The sequence below is a fragment of the Pelodiscus sinensis genome, chromosome 3 (genome assembly GCF_049634645.1).
Source record: "Pelodiscus sinensis isolate JC-2024 chromosome 3, ASM4963464v1, whole genome shotgun sequence".
Taxonomy (NCBI): domain Eukaryota; kingdom Metazoa; phylum Chordata; order Testudines; family Trionychidae; genus Pelodiscus; species Pelodiscus sinensis.
In genome coordinates, this window is record NC_134713.1 from 19,576,059 (window position 1) to 19,587,249 (window position 11,191).

Below are 11,191 nucleotides of genomic sequence, written 5' to 3' on the forward strand. Positions count from 1 at the left end.
AAGACCAGGACTTTAAGAGGTTTCAAAAAAGAATTAGATAAACTCATGGAAGATAGATTCATCAGCGGCTATTAGCCAGGATGGTAGGAATGGTAACCCTCACCTCTATTTGTTAGAGGCTGGGAATGGGTGACAGGGAAGGGATCACTTGAGGGTTACCAGTTCTGATCATTCCCTCTGAGGCACCTGGCATTGGTCATTGTCGAAAGACAGGATACTGGGCTAGATGGACCCTGTATAGCCTTTCTTATATTCTTATTCTTCTAGCTAGAGTTACATATCTTAGTTCGACTTTCTCGTGCAGAGTAAAACTGATCTTACTTTCCTGCCTGGGCTTCAGTTATCATAGTTATCAGTGTACATGAGGAGTGAGCACCCTCTGCAGGGTTGTGAATCCACATCTCACATAGGTGAGTGTGCAGAGGATGGGAGTGTTCAGAGTATTGGCTCCGTTCCTCCACCAAGGCCAGCCAACTCAGATAAGCCATCTCATGAGAGATATAAGATTAGTACAGATTACTTTTCTCCTGGATCACAGAGGAAACCAGGGACACTATTGTGATTGAATGAGTGACACTACAGTGATCTCCCACCTGATGCAGTGCAACCACCTGATGCTTCATATTCAGGGTTTGAGGCAAAACCACAGTTGTAATTTAGTTAATGATCTTCACTGTAGGCTCCAATGGATGCAACACAGCACGTTTTAAATTCATGTAATTCTGTTTGCTAATACGAAAAGGAAACCAGTGAACTTGCTATTCATGAATCTGACAGCTAAGATTTTTTAGGGTTGGTTGTTGTAAAAAAAAATAGCTGGTTGTATAAAGAAAAAAAATTATTAGTGAAATATAGATGTGTCTTAGTATAATGCAAATAGAAATATAATTTGACTTGCACTGGTATATTCCTTATTGAGGAACATTTAAAAATAATGTGTTGTGGACTGGGGGTGGGTGAAGGAATTTTAATGTGTTTTTATATCCTGACTTATTGTAGGAACCATGTTCTGGTTAGTTGTTAGCAACTCAGAAAATGTGTGTTTGTCTCCATGGGAAGGAAGATGGATGTGTGAAGAGTCACCAAAGTTCTAGGGAGAAACTGAGCAAGACTGATTAGCTCCACCTCAGCATGACACCTGAGCTGTATCCTTATCTAAGGGGCTAAATGGATCAGAATGTTACTGCCCATTTATTTATTCTCCTTCTGTTTGGAGACTTTCCCTGATTAATTGATGTCTAGTAATTGCTGCTGTTAACTAATGTCAAACTTAATTAACCTCGAGTCTCCTCAGCCAGTACATGGGCCCACCCATCTGTAAAGAAGAGAAGGTCATCCGTTTGGAGGTTCTGAGGATGGCCACGCTTTACCAATTCGTTTATTTGCTTTGGGCCTTGTTTGCTATTCCTGCTGCAATGCCTGGCGACAGCTTTCTAGAATTCCCATCACGTCTAATTGGCCTGCTGAAGCAGCAGTGAACACAAGATTTAAGAAATGTTTTCTTTAAAAACTTCTGGTCCTACAGACACTTTGAGATCAAGTTTCACTCGGCTGAAATCACACACGATTCCCTGTGACTTTCATGAGAAATACTGTAAGAAAGTATTAAAAAAGAAACACATCTTGGTGGTTTGGAGGGACTGATGGCCGGGGGGATGAAGGGTGGGTGGTGGTAACATAGCAAGGCATCTATAGAATCTTTAGTGGTTGCCAAAATTAACACATACAAGGTATTCAGTATCAAAGTTTTCAATATTTGGCTCCATAAACACAATACCGGTTGCAAAAACAAAGCTAAGGATTTCATGCTGATTACTTCAATAAAAACTGTTTAATTATGAACATTTGGGAAATGAAGTTATGAAGAACTGACCAGTATTGCGATGGCTTCCTAGTGTTCATACCAGACTGTGAACACTGTGCCAGCATCCTACTGCTCAGTGTACTGTAGAGTCAGCTACAGTAAACAGTATGTGAAACTTACCACAGAGCATGCTGATTGCATAGTGCAGAAGCAGCGCTGACTTGCCAGTAAAACATTAATCCATTGTCTGACTGACGTATGCTAAATGTAATAATAATAATAATTAATAACAACAATAACAATAATAAATACTTGTGGCTGAATTTTCAGAGGTGCAGATACTCACAGCCTTAAAGTCAGACTGCTATAGTTTGTGTTTTTGTTTGTTCGTCAAGTTTTTCCATATAATACACAAAGGAGGATTTATATTAGATTTAGAAATAAATCAGTTTAGTAGACAGGTTGTGTAGCTACACTAAGGGTATATTTGCCACATAAAATCAGATTTTATATGAAGAAGTTGCTTACTATAAAATAGCACTTGATTATTGACTTTAATAACTTCTTCAAAGAGTTTCACATCAAAGCAAAATATAACTCTATGAAACAGTTGTCCTTTTCCTGTCCATTCCTTAATCAGTTCTCTTCTTGATTACTGCCACTTTATCCCCTTTATCCTCCTTTTCTCTCACCAGCCTGTAGGCCTTCTCTGATTCTCCAAAACACCATGATAAAGTCACCTTCCTCTCACCTTTATACTTCAATGACTGTTAGCTCTCTTCTTTTGCTGAATCAGTTTCAAGCTCATTGACCTAATATTTATAAATGATCTAGAGAAAGGGGTAAATAGTGAGGTGGCAAAATTTTCAGACGATACTAAACTGTTCAAGATAGTTAAGAGCAAAGCAGACTGTGAGGAAGTGGGTCTGGCCCATGTACGCTCATCACCTATTAAACCATCTTGTTAGTTTTTAAAGTGCCACATAGACTGATCTTGCTAAAACAAAAGGAAAAACTAACACGGCTACCTCTCTATTACTCACAAACTAAGTGATTGAGCAACAAAATGGCAAATGAAATTTACTGTTGATAAATATAAAATAATGCACATTGGAAAAAATCATCCCAACTATACATACAATATGATGGGGACTAATCTGGCTACAACTACCCAAGATAGAGATCTTGGAGTCATTGGCTACATGTACACTGGCACGATTTTGCGAAAATACTTTTAACGCAAGAGTTTTTGCGTTAAAGTATTTGTTCAAGAGAGCATCTACACTGGCATGTGCCTTTGTGCAAGAGATGTGCTTTTGTGCAAAAGCATACGTGCCAGTGTAGACGCTCTCTTGCGCAAGAAAGCTCCGATGGCCATTTTCGCCATTGGGCTTTCTTGCGTAAGAAATTAACGTTGCCGGTCTACACTGGCCTCTTGCGCAAGAATAGTTGCACAAGAGGGCTTATCCCTGAGCAGGAGCTTCATAGTTCTTGCGCAAGAAGCACTGATTTCATACATTAGAATGTCAGTGTTCTTGCGCAAGAACTCCCAGCCAGTGTAGACAGGTGTCAAGATTTTGCGCAAAAGCGGCTGCTTTTGTGTAAAATCTTGCCAATGTAGACACAGCCATTGTGTATCGTTCTCTGAAAACATCTACTCAGTGTACAGTGGCAGTCAAAAAAGCAAACAGAATGTTAGGAATCATTAAAGAAGGGATAGAGAATAAGACAGAGAATATCTTATTGCCTCTATATAAAACCATGGTACGCCCACATCTTGAATACTGGATTCAGATGTGCTCCCCTCATCTCAGAAAGATATATTGGCATTGGAAAAGGTTCAGAAAAGGGCAACAAAAATGATTAGGGGTTTGGAACAGGTCCAATATGAAGAGAGATTAAAAAGACTTGGACTTTTCAGCTTAGAAAAAAAAGAGACTAAGAGAGGATAGGATAGAGCTTTGTAAAATCATGACTGGCATGGAAAAAGTGAATAAGGAAAAGTTATTTCCTTATTCCCACAATATAAGAGCTAGGAGTTACCAAATGAAATTAATAGGCAACAGGTTTAAAACAAACAAAAGGAAGTTTTTCTTCATTCAGTGCACAGTCAACCTGTGGAACTCCTTGTCAGAGTATGTGGTGAAGGCTAGGACTTTAACAGGGTTCAAAAAAGAGCTAGATAGATCTCTGCTTCTGTCAGCTTCTATCTTCTCTCTTGTTCCTTATGGCCATAATACAACAAGATACTTGAGCATGTGTCTAACTTTAAGTGTCTGAGTAGACAGGATACGGAAATACTCATTTGCTTAATGTTAAACATGTGCTTTAGTATCCTGTTGGATCAGGGCCTGTTTTTATTCCAATACCCGATACGGTCTTTTTCCTTTGTCTCCTCCCATTTTTTGGCTTTGCAACATTCTATTGTACAACCCCCTAAACTCAGAACAGTCACCTACTTCAGGCCCACCTGGTGCCTTCTTTCTCCACTTGTAAATTCATTTCCAGTGGTCTGTGATCATCAAAGTTATGTGTCCTATGTTTATTCTGTCTATTGTGAAGATAAAAACAGAAGGAAGCAATCAAACTGCAAAGGATATGAACTCAGCTGCTAGTATCTAAAGCACAAGGAATACGCATATAATTTGCAAAACAATAATTCTCCAGTGCATTTAAGAGAAAGAGAGTTCAAATGTGGTAAATGTCACCAGATGCATACTATTTTACTGGGGGAAAATACTGGTGTGTTACACTTATAGGCTGCGTCTAGATTGGCAAGTTTTTGCGCAAAAACTTGCCAGCTGTCTACACTGGCCGCTTGAATTTGCGCAAGAGCACTGACTTTGTAATGTGCAAAATCAGTGCTTCTTGCGCAAATACTTTCACGCTCCCGCTCGGGAAAAAGCCCTCTTGCGCAAGAATACTTGCGCAAGGGAGCCAGTGTAGACAGAGAAGAACTATTTTGTGCAAAAAAGCCCCGATGGCTAAAATGGCGATTGGGGCTTTCTTGCGCAAAATCGCGTCTAGACTGGCCATGGATGCTTTTGTGCAAAAGCATTTTTTGCACAAAAGCATCCATGCCAATCTAGATGGGTTTTTGCGGAAATACTTTTAACGGAAAAACTTTTCTGTTAAAAGTATTTCCGCAAAATCATGCCAGTCTAGACGCAGCCATACAGTCTTGGATCCTTAAAATCTAACCAATTTTTTAGGAAGAGAATGTTCTTTACACAAGATCTTACCATTCCTCTGTTGAATTCAAATGTAAAGCAGGAAATTCTCAGCTCATGAGTTTCTAGTCTCAAGGAATGGTATACCTTTATTATGTTTTCATTTTAATCAGGGGAAAATGCACTGTTTTGGAAAATAATTCCCTCGCCTAGGATTTCCCCAATATTGAGATAAACACTCAAAGCAAATCAAACCTTTGAAAAGCTCAAATAATTTTCATGATTTCTGGCGTTAGACTGGGAATGGACTCAGGAACAAAGAAATTCTAGGTAAAAGACTCTTTTCAACTTTTCTCTGGACAGAGTCAGAAAAGGCAGTAAAAAATAATCCACTGATGAAGGCTTTCTTTTGTGAGACTTCTAGATGAATCGACCAGACGCAGAGAGGTAAAATAATCTCTGTTATAAAATCTCAATTTTTGGATGTTTTTCTGAACCCTGAGTGAGCTGAGATTTGCCCACCAGTAAATTTAGTCCTGACTTTGTACAAGAGTTTCATACCTTCTTTCTCAAGAGGTAGTGTGTAAGTGGACAGTGCACTGATCTGGAATTCAGGGATTGTACTCCTGGCTATGCAATTGGCCTAGGGGTGACCTGGGGAAAGTAACTATACCTCCCTGTTTTCAGTTTTCCTTAATGCTGCCCTCCTTTGTAAGATGTTTTGAGTTGTAGTGATTGAAAGGGATAGATGAGAGCTAGAGATTATTCCAGTATTTGATTCTTAATTCCTATCTTAATTCTCAGAACTCCCCAGTAAGGCAGGGCAATGCTGTTATTCCTGTTTTGCACACAGAAAGATGAGGGACTTCTCCAAGGTCAGTAGTAAAGCAGGGACTTGACTCCTGCTTTCTTAAATCCTAGAGCAGTGCTTTAAACACAGGCCTATCCTTTCTCTCACTAACTCTACTCACATTGTTAGGGACAACTTTGCGTTTACACTATTTCTGTGATCAAATAGTTAATGGCATGAAGCTAGAATATAATTAGTGACATTCCAAGCTTTATTCTTTGTAGCTGAACTGAGAATGACATTCCAGGGCCTAAAATGTGTTTCAGGAAAAACACGTGCGCTAAGGCAACGTTTCATCTTCATCCCAACCTCTTAGAAAACTCCCTTAAAAAATCCTTAGTGAATAACTATTTAAACCTGATCTCCTTATAATTGCATCGTGCCTAGCCAGTATGGAACTGTGACTACACGAGTTTGCCCATTTGATGGAAATTCATCTGTGCAGCTGCAGAATCTCAGAACAAATGGGGCTGAGCTAATGATACCAGCCCTAGTTTTTAAACTAGTGGAATTACTCCTAATTTATACTAGTGTAGCTGAGAGCAGAATTAGTTCCTAATTATAGGCCTGTGTTTTAACACATATGTATATATGTATATATTCAGGCTAGGGAGATAATTTTCTTGGTTAAAAATGAGTAACTACTTTAGTTATAGATCATCTGAAAAATGCATGCATAGGGGAAGCCAGAGGAGGGAATGGAAGAAATTGCCTAAATTAACTTATCACTGAAAAATAAATTTGGTTGTAATGAAAACAGTGTGGGTGGAGCCCTTGTCTCTGTTCACTAGGTGCCAAAGGCTATTTTTTGGATGCTGAGCAAGTTGTAGTAGGTTATGCATTGTGGACAGATGTATCATTTGCGTCGACTTCAAATTTTCTATAAACCGATGTATGTGCATTTCACTTGACATGACAGACATGGAAGTGGCCTGCAGGTCAAGCGCTATTCACCAGACACTTTATTTACCTGAGCCTCTTGAGGTACAGCTGCTTGCAGCTGTCAATGGGAGCTGCAGGAAGTGGTTTGGGTTGTCTTCCTACAGCTCCCATTGGCCAGGAATAGTGAACTGTGACCAATGGGAGCGGCATGTGGCCATACCTGTGGACACCCAGGTAAATAAAGCATCTGGTAGGTCACCAGGGCTATGTCTAGACTGCAGGCTTCTTTCGAAAGAGGCTCTTTCGAAAGCATCTTTCGAAAGAGCCTCTTTCAAAAGATCGCGTCTAGACTGCAGGCGGATCTTTCGAAAGAGAAATCCGCTTTTTCGAAAGAGAGCACCCAGCGAGTCTGGATGCTCTCTTTCGAAGACGGCCTCTTTACATTGAAGAACGCCTTCTTTCGAAAGGAGGAACTTTCGAAAGAAGGCGTTCTTCCTCGTGAAACGAGGTTTACCGCCATCGAAAGAAAAGCCGCGTTCTTTCGAAATAATTTTGAAAGAACGCGGCTTGAGTCTGGACGCAGGGGAAGTTTTTTCACGCAGGGGATAACTGGTGAGCTGTGTCTGACACATGGGCTGCTTTTTGCCCACCCCTGTGACAGGGACATCTCCATAGTTTCTACTGGCAGCTATGTTGTTAGTGAATATTTAATTACCAAATAAACAGGGGGAAATATTGGAACTTACCACCAGAGCACATGGCATAGGATTTTCTACAGGTTGGACATCTCTTATCTGGCACCCTTGGGATCTGACCGGTCCGAACCAAGGAATTTGCTAGACCAGAGAAGGTTCCTTGCTACAGCCCCCATTCCCCCAGGGTATGTCTACACTACCCTGCTAGTTCGAACTAGCGGGGTAATGTAGGCATACCGCACTTGCAAATAAAGCCCCGCCACTGATTCTGCCAGCTACAGGGGAGGAGTCAGGGGGGCTACCGCCAGCCCCTCTCAGGCTGCCTGCTGGGTTGCTGGCCCTGCTGTTGCTGTCCTGGCTGGACTGCCTGCTAGGCTCCAGCAGCCCACGCTATTGCAGGCCGTCGGGGGGCTGGTTCTGGACCCGGTCAGGCTGCTGAGGGCTTGGGCTCAGGCTCAGGATCCAGTCCCAGCACCGTGGCAGCCTGCGGGCTCTGGCCTTGCTTCTGAGAGCTATCAGGAGCTCCGGTTCCATGCTGCCATGCAATGCAGGGGCTGCTGCCAGCCTAAGCCCCAGTCCCAGTGCCACAGGTTGCTAAGAGTGCAGTCTCCTGCCCTGTGGCAGCCCACAGGCTCTCGCCCTGCTTTTGCAGCCTGTCCGGGGCTCTGGCCCCGGCCCTGCACAGCCCTGGGCTGTTGCTGGCCTTATCCTGTGCTGCCAGGGGCTGCCCATATCCGGTCCCAGTGCTGCAGGCTATCAGATCCAGCCCCACTGCAGTGGGCTCCTGGGAGCTGCCTCCAGCTGCAGCCCCTGCCCCATCCCACTGCCACTTCTGGATTGTGCTCCTGCAACTAGGCTACTGGGTTCTCTGATGCAGGAACATCCGCAGTCCTGCTGGACCTTCCTACTTCTTGCCAACCACTAATGTATATGAACTTCACAGTCTCAGAGGGGTTCCTGTGTTAGTCTGTAACTTTAAAAATGAGCAATCCTGTGGCACCTTAGAGACTAACAAATATATGTATAGTATCTTGAGCTTCTGTCAGCCAAAACCACATTTTCAGATGAGCCTGAAACCTTAAGATCAGCAGGAGAACTTAAGATCAGCAGTCAACTATGCTCTCCATATTCCTAGCATAAGGGAGTGTGGTTTAGATCTGTCAGTGCACAAATATAATTCTGGTGATTGTTTATTTTTTATTATTTTTTGTGGCCCAAGTTTCTGTGTCAGTGTTAAAGAATTGTTTCACATTTAATCATTCTTATGAATTGTGTTGTCCTGTTACAAATGACTCCTTGTGATGACATCCTATAAATAAGTCTGAAGTTCTGCTTGTATGGAAGTAAAGCATGATCTCTTTTCCATGTGTCTAGATCACCTCTCCAATGGCAGTTCCAAATGTGCCATACTGTCACCCCTTTTTCATCTTTCTAGTGAAGCACAATGTGAAAAAAATTAGGCTCCAGAGCATAGTTCCTTCTAAGGTGCACACCTGCATGGCTGCACAGAAAAAGTTCTGGGCCCGCTCACCTCATGTATAGAACCATGCAGCACCCCTCACCACTCACTTTCCTGCTGGAAGGTGAGAGTTGAGGTCCGGCTTGGCAGAATGCCATGTGGCCTGGCTGCCCTGTGTGCCAGAGCTGGAGCTGCGCCATAGTGAGGCTGTCCCTCCTGGGGCAGCCATACCACGGTCCCGGTTCCTGCTCTGTGGCAGCCACGTGGCCCAGTCAGCAGGGCCTCATGATGGAGCGGAGCTGCTCCGGGGGCCAGACTGCTCCGGGGGCAAGCCGCCTGTTGCCAGAGCCAGAGCCAGAGCCAGAGCCAGAGCTGCTTATCAGGTGGCAGCGGCCCTGGCCAGCTCCAAGTCTGGGGAAGGTGCTCAGCCAGTTGTAGTGGACCAAGCTGCACTCCTGGGACTGGGAAGGCACCCACCTGCAGTGCCTGACTCAGGAGCAGGGCGGGGTGTGGGGTGCAGGACAGCTTGTGGGCTGGGAGAGGCAGGCAGTGACCCACTATGCCAGGGGCTCGCAGGGAACTTCCCTCCGTGAATATTACTGATGTTAAAGGAAAGAAATCCCACATTCAGATGTAGGTCACAGACCAGCTTTGCTGGAGATTGTTTTTAATAAGACTTACATTTTTACAAACAGCAACGTTTTAACATTGGAATAGTATCAAGCCTGTTTATTACTCAAGACAGCTAAAAGTACTCTTTAAATTGTATAGAAGGAATGGCCTTTCATTATACCATTCCAAAGTGCATTCCTTAAGGCAGGGGTGCTCAAACTTGTGATACAACCAGCCTCTCAGATGCTCACGACAACCCTCTAATTTGTTTGCGATCCCCCTCTAAGTTGCTCGCGACCCGTCGAGGGGTCGGGACCCACAGTTTGAGAAACACTGCCCTAAGGGACATTGTTTCAAGAAGAAATGGAGAGAGTATGGTTTAGCAGGTAGAACAAGGTACTGGAAATCAGGGCTATTATTTTTTAGTCTGCTCTTTGTATTCTTCTCTCTCTGTGTGTATGATATTTGTTAGTAACTGGTGGTTGCAATGGTGGCACACAACAAGCGCACATAACCTCAATATTGGTGCACAAGAGAAAACTCACTCGCTCATGGATGGAAAATCTTAGAGCAAACACTGCTCCAGAGACATGATAAAATTAACCCCACTCTCCTTAGATGACAATGTATAGGGGAGGGATTCTAACTACTTCATCATTCTCATTGTCTTCCCCCCAGGTGGCTGATGGGGCCCGTCTCATCTTGGATCTAACCTTCGATGCCTGCTACTGTTTTTGATATTGTTGCTGGCTTTCTGTTGTAATGACTGATGTCTTGCCGACAGGCACATAAATCATGTCCTTTGGTAATGGATAACATCGACATTCACATGAATTAGGCATGTTTTTGCTCTAAAACTCATAGCACCATGTGTGCCACATTCTGCTATCTCAGAGTTTTTACCCAAACAAAAATGACTGTAAACTGCAGAAACCATTGCTAAAGAACCACATGGATAAAAGAGGATGAACTTTGTAGCTGGAGCATGATTGAAAACAGACTACCAGGCCCTACAGGCTATTCTGTCTGGTCCATTGCATATCAGCAGTTGCAAAACGCAAACAGAAAGGAAACACAACAAAACTATTCACAGTATCACTGGAGACTTGTAGGTATGTTGGATGTGCCATTAAAAAAGAAGGATGTTCTGCATTCTTAATCTCAATGATCCCTGACCTTTAATAGTCTTTCATGGATAACTGATAGCTCTCTGGTGATTCTTGAGTAAGGTGCATCCAACTCCTCAAATTTCACTCTTTCTCTTGGACAGAAATAACTAAGGACTCATTCTTATTCCTTTTTAACATACTCACTGACCAAGAATTTTATATTCCTGACCTATGCAAAAATTCTCAAAGGAGAATAATTTGTCCCAGAACTTGGTTGTCTTGAAAGGGCTAAAGTTTACAGGTATTCTCCTGCTGGAAATGAAGTCATGAACAGAGTGGGACTATGAACACCTGCCAAAGCCAAGACTCTTAAAAAAATCCAAACTCTGTCCCCAGCTAGATCATCCCTTTATGCAAATTTAATATGTGGGCAGTGATTTCAACAGCCCAGGTCAAAGCTGCACCTGCTAACTCCCTCTTATGCAGATTATAATCAAAAGAGTTAATGCAGCATTATAATTATAATTGCACAAATTTACAATCCTGTTTTCTTCCATGCAGGCCATGATGTTTTCTTAAAGAAATTTGTAATCAAGAGGAGTTATTTGCT

General features: G+C 42.7%; 1 long non-coding RNA gene across 3 annotated transcripts; it reads left to right on the forward strand.

Moving 5' to 3' along the window:
- The first annotated feature begins 611 nt into the window (after positions 1-611).
- Positions 612-10,637, forward strand: LOC112543791 (uncharacterized). 3 transcript variants are annotated; one of them, XR_012902234.1, is made up of 6 exons: positions 612-716; positions 1,000-1,145; positions 1,286-1,594; positions 5,338-5,421; positions 5,779-5,849; positions 10,151-10,637. It is a non-coding gene; the product is annotated as an uncharacterized LOC112543791 (long non-coding RNA). The 3 variants fall into 3 exon arrangements; XR_003087028.2 differs by having other exon boundaries at positions 1,526-1,594; XR_012902233.1 differs by having other exon boundaries at positions 1,000-1,594.
- Positions 10,638-11,191: the final 554 nt, after the last annotated feature.